Source organism: Phascolarctos cinereus, unplaced genomic scaffold (assembly GCF_003287225.1).
Source record: "Phascolarctos cinereus isolate Bilbo 61053 unplaced genomic scaffold, phaCin_HiC Scaffold_5;HRSCAF=322, whole genome shotgun sequence".
Classification (NCBI taxonomy): Eukaryota; Metazoa; Chordata; class Mammalia; order Diprotodontia; family Phascolarctidae; genus Phascolarctos; species Phascolarctos cinereus.
In genome coordinates this window covers 135,930,155-135,953,899 of record NW_027555958.1, presented here as the reverse complement: position 1 = coordinate 135,953,899, position 23,745 = coordinate 135,930,155, and the positions used below count along the sequence as shown (strand labels likewise).

At 39.4% G+C, this 23,745-nt stretch overlaps 1 protein-coding gene and 1 non-coding gene across 6 annotated transcripts in view; both read left to right on the top strand.

Moving 5' to 3' along the window:
* The first annotated feature begins 2,804 nt into the window (after positions 1-2,804).
* The window catches only part of PKIB (cAMP-dependent protein kinase inhibitor beta), a 134,071-nt gene continuing 113,130 nt past the window's right edge, over positions 2,805-23,745 (top strand). For 2 of the 5 annotated variants that reach the window (XM_020986967.2, XM_078155172.1), the window contains exon 1: positions 2,826-3,004. The gene's annotated coding sequence lies outside the window, so the exon portion shown is untranslated. Of the gene's footprint in view, positions 3,005-23,745 lie in introns of all 5 variants that reach the window. The other 3 variants (XM_078155169.1, XM_078155171.1, XR_013486956.1) reach the window with 2 other exon arrangements.
* On the top strand, positions 4,056-4,148 carry TRNAS-UGA (transfer RNA serine (anticodon UGA)). The gene is given in 2 exon segments: positions 4,056-4,093; positions 4,113-4,148. It is a non-coding gene; the product is annotated as a tRNA-Ser (tRNA).

The window sequence follows — 23,745 nt, the reverse complement described above, 5'->3', positions numbered from 1 at the left end:
CATTTCCAGCCTGGGAGAGACAGGGAGACCCAGTCTTAAAAAAAAAATTAATTCTCAGACTCTTCTGCCCCTCCCTCACACTTAAGGAAGGAAGTGAATCTACCATTTTAAACTATTTAATTCATGCATCTCTCTAGTACCCAGCAGTGCTTTGCCCATAATAAATATCAGTTCAATTAACTTCGATTAACACACAAGGAAATGCTGGAGAGAGAAGTCACGTTCTTAAAAAAAACACAATGTTTTTTGAGGCTTTAGGAAAATGAACAATTCGTGAAAGGCACAGTCTTTAGCAGCTATTGTTACCAGAAGTACTTGCTTGGCAACATTTTCAGCTTTCACATTTCGACTTTGACCCTCAAAAGGAATGATAGCTCCCATTTAGAGAGAGATTATAGTTTACAAAGCCCTTCCTCATAACACTCTTGTAAGAGAGAGAAGGCAAGCATGATTATGATCAAACAGAGTCACAGAAAGTTAAAATACTTTGTCCAAGACCTCACAGATCTGGCACATATTGTTAGAGCTCAGATCCCAAGCCAGGTTTCAGACTTCAAATCCCATGCTCTTCCGACTACTTCACACACATGTGTTTGGTAGCCTAGTTTATTATTACATTGTTCCTAGACAATTAACTCACACGTTTGAAATGTAAAAGGTGTTTACTTTTTTGTAATAAAATAGTTCTACAAGTAAGGTAACTCAGATTGGGAATAGGTACCCATGAATTGCCAGATGGATAGATGAGAAGCCTTGGGTCCAACCAAGCTACTCCTATTTTCACATCATGCCTGCATCCTGCAAGACAAGTGGGTCTTCCTTGAGTGTGATCTTTGATATTTAACAGAGACAAAAATCAGCTTTAAGGTTGTTCATTCTCTCTACTTCTTTAGTCTCCCTCCCCCTACCATTCTCCAGCCCAGCCCTAACTCATGGAGAAAGCAACAGATGGCAATCTATTTTCCATAAAATTTGCACAGGAGCATAAGGCTTGAATTAGTGGCATACCTGGAAATACAGAAAAATCTGTTACTTTCATCATTTGTGCTTGGCACTGATATTAACAAAATCTCTAACCTTGGATGCCAACAGTGGATTTTTCTAAAGAAAAACTTTTTAACAATTGATATGATGAAAAACTAACAATTAGATATAACTCAAAGTAGAATGGAATCCCTAGAGAGGTATTGGGTTCCCCCATCACTGGAAGTCTTAAAGCAAAGGGTTCTTGGCATTTTCTTGGTCAGATGTGGTTTGAATTAAATGACCTCTGATGTCCGTTTTTGCTTTGAGATTTCATAATACTGTGAAGGCTGAGGATAGGAGTAGGAGTAGGGAGAGGAAGGGCACATACTTAAGGGATTCCTAGTTTCTCTAGCATTTTATGGTTTACCAAGAGATTCTCTCTCAACCCTATGAGGTTGGTAACACAAGTATTTTACAGATGAGAAAACTGAGGCTCAGAACAGTTAAATGACTTGTTTACAATCACACAGCTTATAATAAATGTCTGTACCAGGAACTGAATGAAGCTCAAGGTCCTCAGATTTCAAGTCTAGAACTCCCAGAGGCTATCTCCCAAAAAAGGTTTGTGCTGAAAAGGAACTTGAGCCTTCACAGTCTGTTCAGTGAAATTACTTGGAATCTCTATGGAACAAAGGAACAAGTATTTGTTAAGCTGCCTATTATGTGCAGTTAGGTTGCACAGTCGATACAGTACTGAGCTTGGAGTTAGGAAAACTCCTTCTGAGTTCAAATTTGGCCTCAGACACTTACTAGCTGTGTGACCCTGGCGCCTAACCCCGTTTGCCTCATTTTCCTCATCTATAAAACGAGCTGGAGAAGGAAATGGCAAACCACTCCAATATCTTTGTCAAGAAAACCCCAAAAAGTGTGAGGAAGAGCCTACATGACTAAAAAACGATTAAAAGACAACAAAGCTATGTGCCAGGCAGTATGCCAGATGCTCTACAAATATTTCATTTGAACATCTAGCACGTCAGGGAGGAATGGACAGTCACACACTCCCTCTATGAACAGCAAAAGTCAAATCCCCTCCCCCCTTCTAACAACCCAGTTCAGGCTGACCTTGCCTACACAGACGGTGGGTAGGTGGGGGACATTTTTCTCAAGAGGATCGAAATGATATTGAAATCTCTGTCCAATGTACAAAACTTACAGTCAAACTTATCTGCTAAATAAATATAATTTGCAAATAAACAAGACCACCTTGATTCCAAGTATATATGAGAGGACTTCCCTGTAATGTGAGTATCTGCCAGAGACGCAGGTTAGACTGAAAGCTCTTTTGACTCCTCCGAGCTTCCCCAAGCATCTTGATGCATGTTATTTTCCCCTACTGCTACATGTGTATATATCTACCTATTATCCATCTAATACACACACACACACACACACACACACACACACACACACATATACACACACACTCAGGGGACCTGATTCTGTCTCTCTTATCTGTCTCTGTCTCTCTCAGCTCCCATAAGCCAGCGTCAAGGGGAAGGACACCTTCAAGCAATCAAGTCACGTAGATAGAAATACTCAGAAAAACAACGGGGACAGGTCTTTCGAGGACCACCTGTAATTAAAGATGGTTTCTAAGGTTTTAAGCTGTAATCTTGTTCCCTGAAAGTTAGATCAAGCTTCTCCTTCCCATCTGGACCTCCACCTGGTGTGGCCAGGGTAGTGGTTGGTTCTCCAAGGAAGCCTGGGCAGAAGAGGGAGGGGGAGTGGTCCAGCTCCTTCCCTCCCTCCTTCTCTTCCTCCTCCCCTTCTCCATCTTCCCTCCCTCTAGCTCTCCGCCTCTCCTGCTTCTCTTGCCACCACCGCCCTCCCGCCAGCCTCTTCTCTGATTGCTAGCTGCATCCCTCCAGATTGTGCCGAAGGGGACGAGCTGGAGAGCTCAGTGAGCGGCGCGAGGGCCACTGACGGCAGGAGAGCCAGAGCTAGCCGTGGGAGCTCCGGAACACACTGCGCACAGCTGGTAAGTATTTGGGTTGGATAGAGGGTACAAGGAACAGGTGCCCCCAGGGCAGAAATGCCCTCTGAGACAGGACTGGAGGAGATTGGAGAAGTGAAGGTATGGTAAAGAAAACTTTCCCATTTTTCTGTTCTGGCAGTTTAAAACTTGCTTCTGAGGAGAAATCAAATCCCATGCCTTTTTTTTTTGGGTCTCCCCCATCCCCGTCCCTCTCTCCGTAATTCACGCCTCTCCCTCCCCACGGTGTTCCTGGGGCCTAGGTCTCGGAGTGGTCCGGGCCCCAGCGTAGGGGTCCCAGGTGCGTCCTTCTGTCCCTGGGCTCCGCACGCTCCGCTGCGCTCGGAGAACCGGGAGCCAAGACCCAGACAGACGCGTTCTGGGGTTCTGAGTGCCTGACTCCGTCGGAGAGGAGGGGACCGCGGCGGCTGGGGGTTAGAGATGGAGAGGGTAAAGAGCGGGCACCCGAGCTGGCGGAGCTTGTCCGGGACATCTCCCGCAACAATGCCGCACCCGGCAGGCGGGCCGAAGGGGCTGGTACCAGGCTGCCGCAGCTGGTAGCCCCACTAGTAACCCTGGTGGTTACCCCGGCTGATGCAAAGGGACAGTGCCTGTGGGATTGGGGGTGGGGTGGTGAGGACCCCAGCTTCGGGTAGAGCGGCATCAAACCCCTACCATGTAGCCGCAGGACCCTCTGCTCCTTTTACCCGGGTACAGAGTGGAGAACCGAAGCAGTATTTTTGAGAAATTAAACCCTTGTGGGGGGAGGGAGAACAACAACAACAACAAAAAACACGTCACCTTTACATCAAAGATTTGGACAACGATGGCAGAAATGGTTTTGAATCCAAACTCCTTCCTGAAATTACGGTTACCTCTCATTAAAGGTTTTCCCCTCCCTATATCGTGTTGAAATAAGAGGTGGCATTTACATAGCATTTTAAAATTCACAAAGTACTTTTTTTTCTAGTCATAAGGTTAAAGAACAAACAAATTATTAGCGCTATTGTTGAACTGGCTAAACCGAGATTTAGAGAATTCCGGAAGTTTTGCCAAAGCTCCAGTGGCGCAATCGGTTAGCGCGCGGTACTTGAAAGACAATGCGGGCGGGGCTATGCCGAGGTTGTGAGTTCAAGCCTCACCTGAAGCTAGGATTTTTGAGTAGGTACTGTGGTCCTGGGAGAGGTTTAGGGAAACCTTCCTATCTCTGCTCTGCCCTTCGCTGCTGGGCAACTAAGGTAGCAACCGTTACCTGGCTATTCCAACTTAGTGCGGAACAGGGACTCTGTCTATATACTGCTGTAATCTCTTTTCATTTCCTTTGCTTTCCTTGTAGAAGTAATATAATGTTGAACAAATCTGGAGGCATATCCTTTATTAAAATAACAGATAATGCGTATGAAAAAAATCACTGGCAGTCCAGAATAGATATTTGTCAATGTACATTAGAAAAGGAGGATAATTAAATGGACTTCAAATAAAGTGCAAATTAGTACTTAAGTTATGACAGCCCTTCCCTGAGGCAGGGTTGCACAATAGTCATGGCTTTAGACTTGGAGTCAAGAAAATACAGGTTGAAATCCTTTTTGACTCCAACTAGCCATGTGATCTTGGGTAAATCATTTAATCTTTCTTCATTGCTACTGGCAACTCTCTGAGACCACATTACTGACATATTGCTAATCTGCTTCAGGCTGAGGGTCTACAAACCGGACCCTTCTCACCCCCAAATTCCTTAAACTGTGTGTTAGGGTTATCGTTTGTAAAATGAGATCAGTAGCACGTGCACTACTTTTCGGGGTTATGATGAAAAAGTTCTAAGTGGGTCAGTATTGTTATTGGAATAACATTTCAAAATAATTGAGTTTAGGAAGTCCCTTGAGCCCACTCCCATTGTTACTAAGGCAACTAGGTGGCACAGTGGAGGGAGTTCTGGGCCTGGAGTCTGGAAGACTCCTTTTCCTGAGTTCAGATGTGTGATACTTGGCAAGGCATTTAACCCTGTTTGCCTCAGTTTCCTCATCTGTAAAATGAACTGAAGAAGGAAATGGCAAACCACTCCAGTATCTTTGCCAAGAAAACCCCAAATGGGGTCATGAAGAGTCAGACTGAAAACGATTGAACAACAACAACAGTTATTAATGTCCCCCTGAGGCCAGTGTTCTTAAAACCAGTTCATGTGTTGTGGCCCTTTTTGGTAGTCTGGAAAGGGCTATTTGTGGACCCCTACTCAGAATGTTTTTAAATGCATAAAATAAAATGTATAAGATTATAAAGAAAACGACAATGAAATAGTTATCAAAACATTAAAAAAAAGTTCTCAGACACTGCCTTAGGGGAAAAGTTATATTGTACTTTTCATTCAACATGATGTAAAGGATAGAGTGCTGAATTTCTTGTCAGGGAAGACCTGAGTTGAATTCTGCCTCAGCCACTTTCAAGCTACGTGACTTTGGGCAAATCATTTAACATCTATGAGCCCATTTTTCTCATTTGTAAAACTGAGGTTCAACTGTTTGGCCTTCCAGGCTTAAATCTATTATCCCATACATTTCCTTACCAATAAGTTCTATTAGCTCAATGGTTTCATTACTTCTGAAGAAATATTCCTCAGCAAGCTTTTTTTTTTTTGGCTAGGCAGTGGGGTTAAGTGACTTGCCCAGGGTCACAAAGCTAGTTAAGTGTCGAGAGTCTGAGGCCAGATTTGAACTCAGGTCCTCCTGACTCCAGGGCTGGTGCTCTATCCACTGCACCATCTAGCTGCCCCCTAAGTTCTCCTTATTCAGTAAACATTTGTGGACAGATATTTTTTACCAAATTTATTAAAGGCAATCAAATATTGTTAAAATCCTGAATGTTAGAACTGGCAGGGATCTTAGAGGTTGTATGGTCTCCTTTCTTATTTGGCAGTATGCAGTACACTCAGAGAGGTCAGACTTCAGTTTGGGGATAGGAATCTTTTTTCTCTCCTGTTTGGTCAAGCTGTTTAAAAAATCCTTAGGTTAGTGACTTAAAATCATTTTTCTTAAGCATTCTTACATTGTTATTTAAACCTGCTGTATTAAGTTTTGTTGTAGAATGCACTTTAAAAAAATACAAATTATTAAAAGTGAAAATTTTTAAAGAAATATAATCCTAGACTCAGTGCATCATAAGTGATGCTATGTAGATGTAAAGAATATGGCTGGGGGGAGATCAGATTTTGCTGTGTGTACAGTATTAGAATTCTGGTGGAGCATGGGATTTTGGAAAGGGCTGGTAATATTTCTTGGAAATAAATATCTTTTACTTTAAAGTTTTCTGCTGTGAAGTGAATCATCATCATGATTATCTGAGAATTACATTTTTCCAACATAGAACTAAATACAGAGGAATTGTTTACAATTTGTATTTTAAGATGGTTTAGGGACTTGAACTATTACAATGAATAATTTACAAATAAATTTTATAGCCTTTATTTGTCCAGTGCAACATTTTTATGTGTCTTCTCTCAATGACAGAACAAACTAAAACTCAGATGAGAACAAGTAAGCAATAATATCTTTGAAGTCATATTACTTTTGTGAGAGAAAAAAAAACCAACAAAGAAAGCATTGTTAACCGACTTTAGAGCAAAGAACTAAGAGACAAAATTACATGGTTTGTATTTATGAAATGAAATTCCTAATCAGGGACAGTTGCTAGCTACTTGGGTAGATCTACTCAATGTCACTTCAGTAACCCTTTTCCATTAGTACAGAGTCTTAGATTTAGATCTTGTATATTCTAATTCTTTTATTTTACAAATAAGGAAACCCTGGGATTTGATCTGCCTTTGGATAGCAGAGCTAGGCTTTGGATACAGGTCCTATGAGTCTAGATACATTGCTCTTTCCTGTACAGTACATTGATTCTTCCAAAACTTCTTGGTCTAAGAATTCATTGTAGAAAAATGTACGTGACTATAATCCTTACTACCAACTGTAGCATTTCTTAGACAGCTGCGTGGCACAGTGGCTATAGATAGAGTGCCAGGCCAGAGGAAGACTCCTCCTCCTGAGTTCAAATTTGGCCTCAGACACTTACTAATTGTGTGACCTTAGACAAGGCATTTAACCCTGTTTGCCTCAGTTTCCACATCTGTAAAATGGGCTGGAGAAGGCAATGGCAAACCACTCTAGTATATTTGCCAAGAAAACCCCAAATGGGGTCACGTAGACAGTCAGACTCTGACTGAACAAGCACCTATACTTTTCTGGTGCTGTGATTAGGCTCTGCAAATGAAGTTAAAGAGACTGCCCTCAAACAGCTCAGATTCTGAAAGATAATGATGACAATAAGACATGTGCATTCAACATTTTTATTCAGTAGACTGGTCACCTGAAACAGCAAGTTAAACTCTTTACTCTCCTCTAGCGGCTCGTGTTCTGAGAGGCAATGACATGGACCTTCGTACCGAACATTTTATTTACTAGAACAACAAAAACAAAACCCTAGCACTTTAACAACCTCATACTTTAGTGAGTACATTGTGTGCCTGCATAAGAAGGGAATTCAGGGAAAGTATAAACGAGACCATAAAAAATTCAGGAGATGCACAAACAGATGGTAGCTGAACAGGACACGGTTATCTCACCTAGGCTGAGGAAAGTTAGAATCCTGTTTCTGAAAATGGAGCAAGGGGATACGGGATGAAGATCCACGTAAGCTAGAGTTTTGGAGTGCTGGATAGCTGTTTGGTGGTGGCAGTGACTAACTGCAGACCACATGAAGAGAGCTCCTTCACCTCCTGGTCTTTCCCCAAATTCTTCCCTGGCACCCTTCCCAAGCTTTAGCATCTGCTATGCTGATGAAAAGGAATGGTGTGGGTACCTGCAAAATTAACTGTGACCTTTCTTTTTTTGGTAGAGAGGGGAAGGATGAGATAGAGTATACGGGCTTCAAGTCTAAAAACATTTGAAAATCAAGAGGTGTAGAGGAAACTAAGATAATTTACTCAAGTGTATTTCTATTTTAACTAAAAATGGGATATTTCCTGTCTTCTCTTTATAGATAATATAGATATCTCAGGAGTTAAAAATACTAATCTGTTTTGGTGAAATTAGGATATTTTTCTCTGCACACAATAGAAATAACTAGTCTAGCATATATGTTTATTTTGAGAATTAGAATTCTCCCAAGCAAAGCCTCAAGAGCCAGATATAACATGAAAAATCAAAACACTTAAATTAGCCCCATGCATCTGCCTTTCTTTCCCAGAGAGGCTTTTAAATCTAATGGAAAGCCAAACTCAGCATATGCCTTATTTTGTCACACTCTGAAAGCCTCTAAGGAATGGCTTTGGGACTAGAAGAGGAAGTTCTAAACCTTAAACCTGACATCAGGGGTTCTTAACCTTTTTTGTATCATGAATTCTATTGGCAGTCTGATGAGACATAGGAACATCTTCTCAGAATAAATTTTCTTTTTTGAAAAATAAATTGAAGGAAATACTAAATTTTAATTTGAGGTTAGTGAAAATAAAGGTATATATATTTTTTCCATCCAAGTTCTCCTCCCCCAATCTATCCATGTGGTGGGAGTGGGAGGAGCAATGTCTGAGAGCCCTAGATTAAAGAAGCCCTACTGTCACTGGCTCAGGTTATTTCACGTTTACATTGCTGAAGAGACAATATGTTCATAATTATGTGAAGATAAAGAATCAATCTCTATGAGTACTCTTAAGGTTGTAAGGATGAAAAGATTAAAATGAGTTATATTTTCCCCATCCTAAACTTTAATTATATTCAGTGACAGAGAAACTATTTTACAAGGTATTATTGAAAGTAAGATAACTATCTTACATTAAGCTTTTAGTGCTTAAATAACCTGGATAGAATGCAAGCTTCTTGAGGACAGGGACTATTTTATTCTGTGTACCTACATCCTGAAAGTCTAGCACAGTACCTAGCACATCTAAGGGGCTCTGAATAAATGCTTGGTTTTTTAATTGAATTTTACTTTATATAGTGATATTTCAGGAAATGTTTTGACCTATGAAAAATCTGCCTCCATGTAATAATGAGTTGTTTTATAACAATAGGATTCTGCTGCATTGTAGTGATAATGATTGAGCTGTTAATAAGCCTGTATATCAGAGATTTACACAGCTCAGTGACCCTGTAGCTTGGCATAACACATGACCTCAGTACCAAATAGTTTCAGTTTTATCCTCTTGCCCCTGTTATAGGTGTGGAAAGTGACTTTTTTTTTAAATTCTATGCTTGGCTATGTCTGCCCTTGTGGAAAGAATAAAACAGAGTATAATTGATCTATTTTGTCCAGCCTTTGTAGCAGTCATAGCGTAGATTCATGTGTAGGATCATCTGAAAAGAAAGGATTATGATGTCAAGGTTCAACTCAACAATAGCAAACACACAGAGTCATCAGTTTATAAACTGGAAAATAAGTGCTTGATTTATTGTCAGAATATCTGGATTTTAGTTCTGGCTCTGCTACTTAACTGCTTGTATGACCTTTGAAAAGTCACTTCACATTTCTGGGCCTCAGTTTCCTTACTTGTAAAATGAGGAAACTAGATTACATAACATCTGAAGTACTGTTTTGTTGTTTGTCCTTCGCTCTCAATGAGGACCATGACATCAGGGAGGTGATGCCATGACATGCAACTGAATTGGATTTAAATGAGGAAGAGCTATGCAAAGTCACCAGCCTCACTTCCTTTGGAGCCATCTGGGTCCAGTGGCCAGATATAGATCAGGATGACTATAGCTACATTAAACCTATAGTTCTATGATTGTCAAGTATAAGGCCACAACGGTTCTTCTGGCAAGCAACCCAAAAGGGATCTTCAAATCAATTTCTGATGACAAATTCAAGTTGCTGAAGAAGTCGCAGATTTCAAAACACAAAGCTCAAGAGGAGGAGAGAAGAGGACAGGAGACCCTTCCTCATTCTCTCTCTGACTTTGTCCTCCATGGCGTTGTTGTTGTTGTTTGTCCTGTTTTTAAAGAGTACCAGTGACATAAAGGGTGACGTTTTGACTGGTGTGTGAATTGGATTTAAGTGAGGCAGAGTTGCACAATGCCATTAGCTTTGCTCTTTCTTCCAGAGTCACCCAACTCCAGTAGCAGGACAATGGTCAGGATGACTGGTGATGGCCTGGGGTGTAGTGAATGGCCTTGGTGTCTACAATGTCTGACCAAGCTCTAAGCACTTCATAGTACCTGCTTGAGCTGCTTCCTTGGCCATTGGAACAAATTGTTCTCATCCACCCATTCCACTAGGGGAAGTCTTCACCTGCTCGGTGTAGACATCCCCCTAACTTACTGACAGATTTGAATTCTCTTGCTTACCCTCAACCTGGTTTACCCTGTCTGCTTAGAGGAATTACCATGGTGCGGCTGCTATACATGCTACAGCTTCTTGGAGCCACAGGTGAGACTTGAATGGACACCAAAGGCGAATGAGCAGCCCTGAAAAGGACTTATTAAGCCCTGACACCAAAGATTCTAGTTGTCCTGCATGCAACACCCCATATTCCTATAGGGGTTGATAAGTTTAACACTGTGCCAGAGGTCAGGGATACCTGAATTAAAATCTGGCCTCAGACATGTACTACATGTGTGACTATGGAAATCATTTAATCTCTGTCTGCCTCAGTTTCTTCAACTGTAAAATGGGAATAATAATAGTACCTGCATCCTTGGATTCAAATTCTTGTTTGATGCTTACTGACTTTAGGCAAGTAGCTTAATATCCTTGGGCCTGAGATTCTTCATCTGTAATATTGGGGGGTTGACCAATAGGTCCTCCAGCTTCAGAGCTATGATCCTACGACCAGGTGGCCTTCAAGGTGTCTTTTGGCTTGAGATTTATGATTCTTTCATAGCAGGGTATCATCACCTATCCAAAAGAGGGATGATGGGAGGAGATTTTCTAAAGAGATGAGCTATCCTTTCATGATACAGAGTCAGAACTATGTTGGATGTTTGTGTGGACCTCTGTTGTTGTCGTTGTTCACTTGTTTCAGTTGTATCTGACTCTACTTGACCGCATTTGGGGTTTTCTTGGCAAAGATACTGGAGTGGTTTATCATTTCCTTCTCCAGCTCATTTTACAGATGAGGAAACTGAGGCAAACAGGGTCAAATGACTTGCCCAGCTATTGTGTCTGAGGCTGGATTTGAACTTAGCAAGATGAGCCTTCCTGACTCCAGGTCCAGCCCTCTATCCATTGCACCACCCTAGCTGTCCCTCTGTCTAAGCTAATTCATCTCCAAATGTAATTGTGGATTCCAGGTTTGAGTGCTTGACAGAAAAAGATACCTCTCTTCTCTTTATATTATTATACTGCTATGGGATGGGAAAGGCAAAAATTATAACCTTTGTGATTTTATCATTAAGTTTCACCCTACCAGCAAGCACAAATAAGCAACCCATCTTTGGAAAATGTAAATCCATAAATGTGAATTAATTTTAAATATTCCTAATTTAAAAAAAAACTGTATTATCAGTCTGGGATGTCGGAGTGGAGTTGTGCTTTCAGGGGTATTTTTCTTCCCCTGCTCCTTGATGGATACAGGAAACTAGGAAAATTATTGTTTAATGAACAAATGTCAATAGCGATTTCAGATTACACTTAGAGCTAATAAAACATGCTGTTCCTTAGCAGTAACCTTATCAACAGTTCCCAGGCTGTGGTTCCTAAAAGGGTGAGGATGGATTGTTTGCAAGCAGATATTGACAAAGTGAAGAAAGAAATCACTTCTTGTTTGAGATAGCTGATTGGGAAAGTACAAAAAGTTTTGAAAATCATTAGGAAACTTTTTAATGGTGAGATCACAGGAAATCTCTCTCTCTCTCTCTCTCTCTCTCTCTCTCTCTCTCTCTCTCTCTCTCTCTCTCTCTCTCTCTCTCTCAGGTTGACAGCCTTCAGATCCTGCTGGTTAATTAGCTCACTCCTTTAATGTGAGATTTATAATCATAGTGGTGGTGCATTAGGTAGACAGCTGAATTTGGAATCAGGAAGACCTGGGTTGCCACTCAGTCTCTCAGTGTCCTAAAAGTCTTTTAGCTGTTGACATGCATTGGGTGACAATATTTCCACACCAGGAATTTCTCATACTGCTGAAAGCACAGGTGCAAATTCACTCCAAAATAATCTTTAGTGATCATAGAGGGAGCGTGGTTATGTTGACTAGAGAGACAGCCTAAGAATCAGGAGGACTATGGGTTCAAGTCCCATCTCTGATGTCTAGATGAAAAAAATTTTTTTTGTAGTAGTAGACACTAGAAGATGTTGTCAGATATTCTGGAACCCTCAGTTCACTCTTTTTTTTTTAAAATTACTGCTACTATAAACCCATCTTTGCACTAATATTATTATTACTTCTATTATGTTCCATCTATGGCATTTTTTTTCTCAAGAGATTATTATATAGTGAAAATCTTCCTCCTCCTTTATTTTGGGCTGCTATTTCTTCTTCAAAAATATAATCTGAGGAGGCAAATGTATTTGCCTGGCATAGATATGTAGGTAAAAATAAAATCTGCTAAAGCCTCATTAAAAGTCAGCAAGCGTTTATTAAGCACCTACTATGAGTAGTAGCTGTGCTGAAAGCTAAACTAAGAGCATTCAAACAATGTTCTAAAGTTTTAATAAGCTGAAACCAATTCTAAAGTAACCTGTATTATATGGAGTTTTCTCCATTTGGATAATGGTGCCAGCTAGGGAAGTGCCAGAGAGGGCACTACAGGGCCCATTATCAACCCGAGAAGCTGCTTGGTAAACTGAATGAGTCAGTGTGCAGGAAAGCCAGCTCTTGGGACCTTAGGTTTTTAAAACAGTTACGCAGCTAATTACTCTGGGTTGTGGAGAGATTGGTTGGCTGGGAGGCAGCAAAGACCTCACTAGAGACCTTGGGTCTGACACTTTCTAGTTGGGTCTACCCTGGCAGATCACTTAATCTTTGAATCTCAGCTTCTTCATCTACAAAACAGATGACACCGCATAATAGTCCTTCCTGTTATCAGGGCCAAATTAGATGATATATGCAAAGGATTTTGCAAACCTCAAAGCAATATGAATTGTTTTTCCTCAGTTCCTTCCTGCCCCTTTTGCCTGAGGCAATGCCTGCTGTCTGGTTGTGCATTTTAGGAAACTAGTAAATGGAATTTGAATATAAGACTTGCCTTATTCCAAGCCTAGCACTCTTTCCATAGCACCATATGTTAGAGTTAATTGTGTACATATCTTATATTCTCTACCTGTACCTTCCACAGGGACAGGAACTATGTTTTATTCATCTTTGTGTCTCCCACAGAGCCTAGTGTAATGGACTGCATACAGTAGGTGGTCAAAATATTTTTGGGATTGAACTGAATCTTAATTGATAGGCATTTAGTAAATTTGACACCTCCTAATTTTGTGGGTTTTGTTGGAGGGGTTATTAATCTTAAAAGTTAAAATTTCCTGGCTCCAAAAATTAATTTTTGTAGCTTTTATTTTTTTCCTTCCTTGTATTAGTGGCACTATAGACATTCAAGTACAGATTAATTCAATAGTGATTAGTTTGAATGAGAAATTATATGTTCTGTAGTCATGGGCATTCTTCATTGTATGTTACAGTGGTCTGAGTAATTCATCAGCCAGTTAATCAATCCACAAACATTTATCCAAGTGCCTCCTTAGGCTTCTCTATTTCCTTTTCAGACTTTTTTCCTGTCATAGCCACTCACCCACAGGATGAGAGGTTGAGGAAAAATTCTACCTAAATGTCCTGAAACTGAGAATGTAGTTGTAGCTGTTTGGGGGAATTAGGCCTATTGGGAAGACTTTTGTCATTTCCATATTATCAGCTCCATAGATTTAGAGTTGGAAGAGACTCAGAAATTATATAATTTAAACCCTTCATTTTCTAAATGAGGAAACTGAGAACCTTAAAAGTTAAATGACTTGCTTTTTTCTACCATCTGAACTACAATCTCTCATCACCAGCTGCTTCCTTATTCCACCTATCTTTCTAGACTAATCTCATATTATACTTCCTTATACACTCTGCATTCCAGTCAAACAAGCTTACTTGGGGTTCCCTGTAGGTGCCAATCTATCTCCCACTTCTGGGTGTTTGCATAGGTGATCTCTCATACCTGGAGTCTAATCCTCCTCACTTTTTTCTTGTAGAACACCTTGATTCCTTCAAAGAACAACTAAGGAGCCACCTCCCAAAGGAGGAATAACTCTCCAGCTATTGATTCTCTCTCCCACCCCCAAATTATTTTGTGTTTATTGTGTATATACCTATCTGTGTCCGTGTTGTTTTCCCTCAGTATAATGAAGGCTTCTGGAGGGCAGGCACTGTTTCATTTTTGCCTTTGTATCTCCAGAGCCTGGTCCAGAGGTGGGTAATCTGTGGACTTGAGGCCACATGTGGCCCTCTCAGGTCCTCAAGTGAGGCCCTTTGACTGAATCTAAACTTCACAGAACAAATCCTTTAATAAAGTAATTTGCTCTATAAAACTTGGACTCAGTCAAAGGGATGCACTTGAGGACTTAGAGGGCCACATGTGTCCTTTATGCTGCAGGTTCTCCATCCCTGGCCTAGTCCATTGTAGGCACTCAGTAAATGCTTGTTAAGTTGAATTGCCCAAGGTCATAGAGGTAGTAAGTGGCAGAACTGAGATTTGAACCCAGATCCACTGTACTATTTTGTCTTTCTGTTGATAATTTTCAATTTATCTCTTACATGACTTTTTTTTGGTATATAGTTCTTTCCATGTTGCCTCCTTCATTAGACTGTGAGCTCCTTGAAAGCAGACTTTTTTTTTTGTCTTTTTTTGTATGCCCAGAGCTTGGTATAGTACCTGGCATATAGTCGGTGCTTGATAAATGTTTATTGACTGACTTTGCTGTAATTAAATAAACATGAGAGAAAAGGAGAAATAGACATGGTTTTGCCAGCAGTGATATATCAGTTTTTCTCTGGTTAGTTCTTTTTTCATTATTCTCCTCCCCATCCAAAAAAAAGTTTTGTTTTAGCATTCACCTATATAGAAAACCTAGAACAAACATTTGTGTGTCTCTTCATGGAGCTCTTAATATCAGGTTTGCCTTCCTCAAAGAACTGTTATGAGAATCCAATCAGAAATATTTCAAATGCTATACCTGAGTTACTATATAGATTACAATTGTACCTTATGGGAGAACATAGATTAAAAAATGTATAGGATAAAGTATGGGTAGATTTTGATTTACCCCTTAAACAGATTTATTCACATAGATTTCACCACAGATCCACTGGGTGGGGAGGAGGAACAACTCAAATGGTAAAGAATGTCAAGGTTGAGCTCATTCAGTTCTTGTAGTATGTCCATTAATTGATCATTGGAAAGAGGATCTCATGTTTAGAGTGCCATTAATTAAAATGTATGAATGTGGCTGCTAGGTGCCCCAATGGATTTGATACTCATTGAAGTCAGGAAGATCTAAGTTCCAATTTGGCCTCAGAAACTTAACTGTGTGACCTTGGGCAAGTCATTTAACCTCTGGCTGCCTCAGTTTTCTTATCTGTAAAACTGGGATAATGGTAGCACCTATTTCCCAGGGTTGTTTTGAAGATAAAGTTGAGATGATATTTCCAAAGCTCTTTGCAAACCTTAAAGTACTATACAAATACTATTATTGTTGTTGTTATTATTAGTAAAAATGATGTTTCGTAGTCCCTTCTGTCCCCTTTTCTGCCTCTCTGCAACTGTCATTGAAGAATCATAAGGAGACCACACAGGACTGAGGCCATTTTTATTTTTGTTTGTTTTATGGGTTGCTGTGTCCAGAGAATTCATCACCAAGAAGTCAACCTTGTGGTGATGAGACTATGCCAACTCAGACATGTTCTTGCAAGACAAACACATTTTGTTGCTGGGAAGGTACTAGGCAAAAATAATTTCTTTTTAATTATGGAAGTAGGGTTTTAACTGTTCCGTAACCAGGAGTGTGCTGGTAAATGTTTAACAATCAGGTCTCCAAAGGAGAGGTTAAGAATGCTGTGCCAAATATGAAATGTTGTATGTACTTTCCAGACGAGGTTGTTGTATTGTTAATTTTTTAATTGTTTTACTTTGTTACAGAGGACCTCTTAAGGAGTGGGGATAGTCTGCAAATGTTTGTAATATAAAAACAAAACATATCAATGAAACTTTTTTAAAAGATCTTAAATGTGGAGGAGGAATTTCTATAATCCTATAGATTGTGGTCCTGTGACTTATGTTCCTAAGAATTTTGGAAAAATTAGTAAAAGTCTTTGACATACTAAATAGCTTTGAAAGTCTGATAAAAGCTGTCATTAAAAAGAAAATGATTCCCTTGTTTTTTGATGTTGAGTTTTTTTTAACCTTAGTAATGTTTTACCTCCACTCTATCCTTGTCATTCTGTTACACCACTTGAGAAGTGAGAGGGATAGGGATTAAAATCTAAATGTAGTTTGGGCACTAACATTTGTCTTGGGCCATCCTGAGCAAGCAACTATACCTTTCTTCCTCTGTAAGATAAAAATAATATTTGCATAGCTTCTTTCCAGGGTGATTGTAAGGAAAACTTTTTATAAGCTTTAAAATACTGTGTTAGTAATACTCTCTGATCTATTTTTAAAGCCAATTTTAAAACACCTAAAGAAATGTGCTTACTGAAGGAATAATTAGCCCCTTATGGCCCTTGGCCATAAGAATTAACCTGCCCTCTTGAGGGTTCTGTGGACTCACTGGTTTCAGGGCTGTAGCCCTAGTTAGACACTGAAATGCTATTGTGGAGTAATCCATGATAATGAATCATAGGGGGATTTGGCTTCTGGTACAAAGAGGATCTCCATGGCTCATGACCTACTATGGAGCTTTGCAGTAGGTGATAGGCTCTGTCCTTAGAGGAGGAGGAATTTAGCAGAGTTTTTATTTAGCCTTTCACAAAGCCCTAGTGATTATTAGCAATAAGTGGCTAAATTTACATTTAAGGAAAGTAACTTAGCTCCTAATAATATGGAAGTAGCAATAATAACTCATAATGATATCAAGCCTTATGATTTACAATTTACTTTCCTCAAGTCATCCCTTTGAAATTGGTAGGGCAAATATTATTGGGGAGCAGGGGGAAAACCGTGAGATTCGTAGAGTCAGAGGTCCAGGGTTCAAAGCTAGGATCTGCTAATAACCTATGCGATTGGACAAATCATTTTGTGACTTTGAGCCTTAGTTTATTTATTTGTAAAATGAAGGGACTGTACTAAGTGGCCTAATAGATCCCTTACAGAACTAGATCTAAGACCCTATGTTAGGAAATGGCTCTTAGGGAGCTGCTACTTTCCTCGCCAGGTATTAAAAGCTTACAAGGTATATTTTCTTAGTGTGGGAAAGATTGTTTTCTTAAGCTGCTTGGAATATGCAAAGGTTAAATGTAAATCAAATATTTGTCTTAACAAAGAAAAAAAAGCAGAAAGTTAACTCTTCTCAAGGAGGCCTGGATTGGGCCTGATTGTATTTCCTTTATGATCAAAGAAGGGAGCTGTGATAGGAGGCTTCAATACTAGCCCATTTCTCCTCTTTCTATAAAGAACACACATTAACAATTCTGCAGCATCACCTTTCTTGTACTTTAGTTTTGTCACAGTAGGCAAATGACTCCTCAGGAGAACTGGGGAGAATTTTGAAAGTTCATGTTTAATGAAGCCTCCAGAGTAGAGACCTTGACTGTGTTTCAGATCAGATTTAAAGCTGCTTGTGTGCATAGGCCGATTGATTGTGTCTTTTCTTAATCCTGCTACACTTTGTAAATGCCAAGGGATTACTCTTTTCAGAGTTGCAGAATAAGAGTGTCATCCAGAAGCCACAGTATGAAGTAATGAATTGTGTACACCTCAGCTTTGTGGAAGAATTCACATTAGCTAGTGAGAAAAAAAACAACAACCCTACTCATCTTTCCTATTTGCCTTCCACATCAATTTCCTCATAATACTTCTTACCTTTAGCTGAATCCATTTGTCTTTGGGGATTGTAAACTGATTCTTCTTGGGAATCGGAAGGAAGGGCTTTGTTCTGATGGGAAATGCTTCTCTCTGGTCTTTGGGTGCTGTCCCCTGCTTTTCTGTAAAGCTTAGGTATAAAAGTCTTTTTAATGCTTTTTGCTAATATGTCATCATTCTTTTTTAATGCTACAGAGATATTGTATTAGTAGATTACAGCACAATTAACTATTTAAAGATATTTTGCTTTTAGTTATGTAACTTTTCACTATAAAATGGCTTTTTGAAAAGTTTATACTGGATTTGCTTTTGGCATGGATTTTCTCTCATTCAATATCTCTACATTAAATATCTATTAAAATGGCTTTTATTTAAATCAACTTTATCTTTATTCAGGGAAAATATTGTTTAAAGTTCAATCATGGAGGGCCCTTAAAGTCAGGTAAAGTAGTTTGAACTTTGCTCAAGGGACAACTGGAAACCACCTAATATTTTTGAACAGAAAAGTGATGTGGGTAGATCAATATTAAGATTTATTCTGAACTTCTATGAAGTTATGAAAGGCTGTCTTCAGTTCTAGGAAAGATGATAAAATCATTTAACAACATAATCAACGGATGTTTGTATTCTCTTACATTTCTAGTCTTCAGTCCAGTGGGAGATTTATTCATACAAAAAAAAAAAAGAAAAAAAAGCTTAAACTTAAAAAGTAGTGCCAAACAAATACAATAGTCTTAAGGCAGGTTTCAAACTATTTTGAATTACTCATATGGAAAATCATCTTTTGTTTCAGGAAGTAAAAAACATTAATGAAAGGGAAAAGTTAAAGAAAAAGGATAACTTTCTAAGTATCTGCTGAGTGATTTCTTTAGTCATTAAGTGGGGTTACTTCAGTGTATTGGGTACCTAACACTGTGATGGGTATTATGAAGAATAGAAAGAACTAAAGCACCCATGCAGTGCCTGTCCCTGCCCACAAGGAGCTTACATTCTAACTGGGGAGACAGATGAGACATGCCCCTCCATAGATGTAATCACAGAAGACCCAGTTACCTTTAATTAAATCAATCAACAGGGTAAACTAAGTGTTTTGGAATTTTCCTACAACCTTACTACACTATATAGATATAAGTTTTAATCAATTAGAAAGGACTATAGGGCTTTGGCCTTTGTATGAACCAGTGGCTTCCTGTTGCCTCTGGGATAAAATATCATTTCCTCAATTTAGTTTTTAAAACCCCATACAATCTGGGCCCAACCTATCTTTCCAGCTTCACTCACCATTTTGCACTCTATGATCTAGCCAAAGTGGCCTTCTTTGTTCCTCACACAGGACATTGCATCCCTCCGTCTTGCTGCCTTTGCACTTAACATCACCCATAGCTATAATATAATGCACTCCCTCCTTACCTTTGCCTCATAAAATTCCTTTCTTTAAGATGGAACTCATTCATTGTCTTTTGTATGAATCCTTTCCTGTTCCTTGTAACTGCTATTGCCCACCCTCCCAAACTACCTTGTATTTAATTCCTTTGTGAGTATATTGTATCTATTAACTTTATATTTATCCTCCTTATATTCTTGAGTGTATTTGTTATCTCCCATTAGAATAGAAATTAATTTTGAGTAGGGATTGTTTTATTCTTTGTTCTTGTATCCTCAGTGTCTAGCATAGTGCCCGGCACATAGTAGGCCCTTAACAAATACTTGTTGATTGATTGGCTGATAAAAGCAGGTGATACCAACACAGGAAATATTTTATGATTGGCTAAAAGAATCAGACAAACTTCTGGACCTATATAAAAATATAGTGGTCAGTCAAGTGGTAGTCAGTCCAGTAGTAGTGGACTCCAGGTTCTAAAGTGGAGGACTCCAGAGTTGGAGCAAGGCCTTTGAGAGGAAATATCTGTTACAAGAAGGAAGGGTTTCTCTGTCTATCCTCCCACCCCTTTTCTGTCCACTACATCATCAGAGAGATTGGACTAGCAGAAGAAAACACATCCAGCCAGGAGCAGAGTGACTCACCAAGGACAAATAAATATGAAAAGACAGTCATCTAAGGAGGGGGGACTTGAGCTGCTCCTTGAAGGATGGGTAGAAATTATATATTCAGGAATAGGGAGGGAGTTTCATTTGGGAGAATTAGCATGAGAAAAAACTAGAACTTGAAGATGTACACATTTAACAGACATTAGAAAGTGATTGCTACATACAGAGCACTGTATTCGTGTGCTGGGAAAAATACAAAGTTTAGATAAGGCAGGATTCTGATCTCGTGGAGCTTAGAAACTCACAGGGGAATAGACACAGATGGTTATTAGGATGCTGGTGTACACTATGTATGTACTTGGACATTAGCCCACATGATGGTTGGGACCTGTCAAGGAAGAACATGAGAGAGGAAAATCTCTTCTACATACTCAGAAAAATTCTGGACTTCAGGTTCTGATGTTATTGGTACATTCAGGAACATTCACATGAAGCCATATATCTATTAACTGTCTGCTGGTCCTTAGTGGACTCTAGCTAGGCAATAGCAAGCAAGCTATTATGGTTGGTATTTTGCCTTTTATAACCTTATTGAAAGGGTGTCATTTTATTAATTAATCAGAAAGAAAGTGTAATATATAATTTATCCAATAGATGGTGCTATATATGAGTCACCAGCCTAGTGGTTTCATCACTGCAGACACTTCTGTCTCTAATGCATGTATAAGTGTCCTACCCCATCTAATGTCTTAGCTTCAAATGGTAGGGCAAGAGAGAAACCCTCACCGAATCGATTCTGGATCCTAGTCTAGGGTTTGAAATGAAATGCTGCCTGGGATTACTAAAATAAGAAAATTAATAGCTCCAGAACCCTAACACCATATTTGGGAAACTTCCTAGCTTAGTCTAGACCCTCTGTATTTATGTAACAGGTGTGTGGGGATGGCCACCTACATTGTAGGGAATGTAGACACCTACTGTGACTCTTGGGGCCAGCTTACTTGCTCTAACATGCTCTCAGAATAGCAAGTCTAAATTCCCAAGGAAGGATCACCACCACATGGTTGCACTCAAATTTTCTCAGAGTCCTCAGAATGGCCATGTTGTGGAGGAATACACTCTCCCTACTCTTGGCACATTTGCTCTCAAGACCCTACTGGTGCACTTTTATTTACCTGTGCTAGCCACTTACAGCAACGACACTTTACATAACCTATTCCTTAACAATAAGCCAAAAGAAATATAATAACATCACAAGAACTCATACAATAAAGAGTGCAAGGATGATAAATATGTCATAATTTATACAGTCAGTAAATGATGGGTCAGTCAGTAAATATTTATTAAATGTCTACCATGTACCAGGCACTGTGTTAAGCACTGAGGATAAAAAGAAAGGCAAATGACAGTCCTTATTCTCCAAGACATCATAGTCTAATGAAGGAGATAGCATGCAAGCAGCTATGCACAAATAAACTATCATACGTGGTAAATTGGAAATAATCAACAGGGAAGGCAGTATAACATACCAACGCACTTAGAATCTGTAGAAGTAAAAGGGCATACAAGGAAGCACCTGAGAGAGGAAAATCTTTTTTATATACTCAGGAAAATTCAGGACTTCAGGTTTTGATGTTATTGGTATATTCAGGAACATCTATATCACATGAAGCCACATTTCAATTAACTATCTGCTGGTCCTTAGTGGACTCTAGTTGGGCAAATCCTTTTCTCTCTCAAATCAATAAAGCATTTACAAGCTCTTTCAACTTACAACCATTCTTAAAAGTGCTGTTTAAAATTTTATACTATTGAATTGGCTATCAATTCCCTCTAAGCCAGAGAACTGTAAAAACTCATTAGGACGGCTCTCTCTGGGCCACCCAGCTCAGCCAGCTATTCGCTTATGAAGATGGCTTCGAAATCAGACTGTAGCAAACAGACATCACAGCAAAACAACTCAGGTTGCCTCTCTGTGCAAGACAAACCAGTCCAGCCAATTCTTTGCTCAACAGGGTACTGTCATCCCAGTCATATCAAAGTTTCTCTTGCTACACGGAAAACCAATCGCAAATCTTTCTCCTTTCTTCTTTTCCCTCTCAAGCCAGAGTGGGTAGCAAAGAGCAACAGGTACTTCTGAGAGGCTTTACCTTTCATAAATTCCAGGGAACACTAAAAGGCAAGAGTAAGAGTTCTCATTTGTATTCAGCCAACCAAGAGTTAGTAGATGAAGCTTTTTTCTTAGCTAACTCATTCTGCTACTGATTTCTTCAAACAGCTGTGACAAAATAAAATATGCATTTTTAGAAAAAAATTTTAAAAAATGAAATATCATATGACTATTTTGAGACCAAGGGATTATTAATTAAATACGGACTGTTTATTTCATAGGGAGTGGTATGGTTAAGTTTTACCTTGCAAGTGAAACACTAGCTACTGACTGACAGGAGGCTCTGATTTAATCCATTGAGAATCAAGAGGCTGAGATTGTAATGAAGAGATTGAATAACTTGGCAAAAGAGGAAAGACTTGGCAGGGGATGTTGAAAAGCAATTTTCAATTAAAATGATGGTAATGAAAATGCAAAGGAAAGAATGTATTTCTTCCTTACCTCTGCTTTCTAGTATCCCCTCTCTAAGCTTTTCCTGATCCCCCAGCTGCTAATGCCTTCCCTCTAAGCCAACCTTTTATTCATTTTCAAAATACTTAGATTGGTTCATATTGTCTTCCCCTGTTGAATATAAAAATCTAGAGGTCAGGAACCATTTCATTTTGTCCTCGAATCCCCAGCATCTAACACAGTGCCTGGCACATAGTTGGTGCTTAATAAATGCTTGTTGACTTATTTATTGCTAAACTCTCATTCTAGTGCTCTGTTCACTGTATTACACTGTCACTCTCAATCAGAAGATTCATAATCTAGTTCTAGCACTGCCATGAGAGCTTGGGCAAATCACTCAATTTAGTCACTTCTTTGTAAAAAGGTGTCCATACAGGAAAATGACAAATATTGGAGAAGATACGGGAAAGTTGGAACATTAATGCATTGTTGGTAGAGTTGTGAACTGATCCAACCATTTTGGAGAGCAATTTGGAACTATGCCCAAAGGGCTATAAAAATGTGCATACCCTTTGACCCAGCAATAGCACTTCTAGGGCTATATCCCACAGATCATAAAAATGGGAAAAGGACCTACATGTACAAAAATATTGATAGCAGCTCTTTCTGTGGTGGCCAAGAATTGGAAATTGAGGGGATGCCCATCAATTGGAGAATGGCTGAACAAGGTGTGGTATATGAATGTAATGGAATGCTACTGTGCTATAACAAATCATGAGCAGGTTGATTTCAAAAAAACCTGGAAAGACTTGTATGGGCTGATGCTGACTGAAGTGAGCAGAACCAGGAGAGCGTTGTACACAATAACAGCCTTGTTGTGTGATGACTAACATTGATAGATTTAGCTTTTCTCAACAACACAAGGATCTAAGACATCTCCAAAAGTCTCATGATGGAAATTGCTATCCATATCCAGAGCAAAAACTATGGAGCTGGAATGCAGATCGCAGCATACTATTTTGCTCTTTTTTTTCTTCTCTTTTGTTTTGTTTCTTCTTTCTTATTGTTCCTACTATTGTTTCTAATTCTTCTTTATAACATGACTAATGTGAAAATATGTTTACTAGGAATGTATATGTAGAGCCTATATCAGATTGCACGCCATCTTGGGGAGGAAAGCAGGGAGGGAGGGGGAGAAAATTTAAAACTCA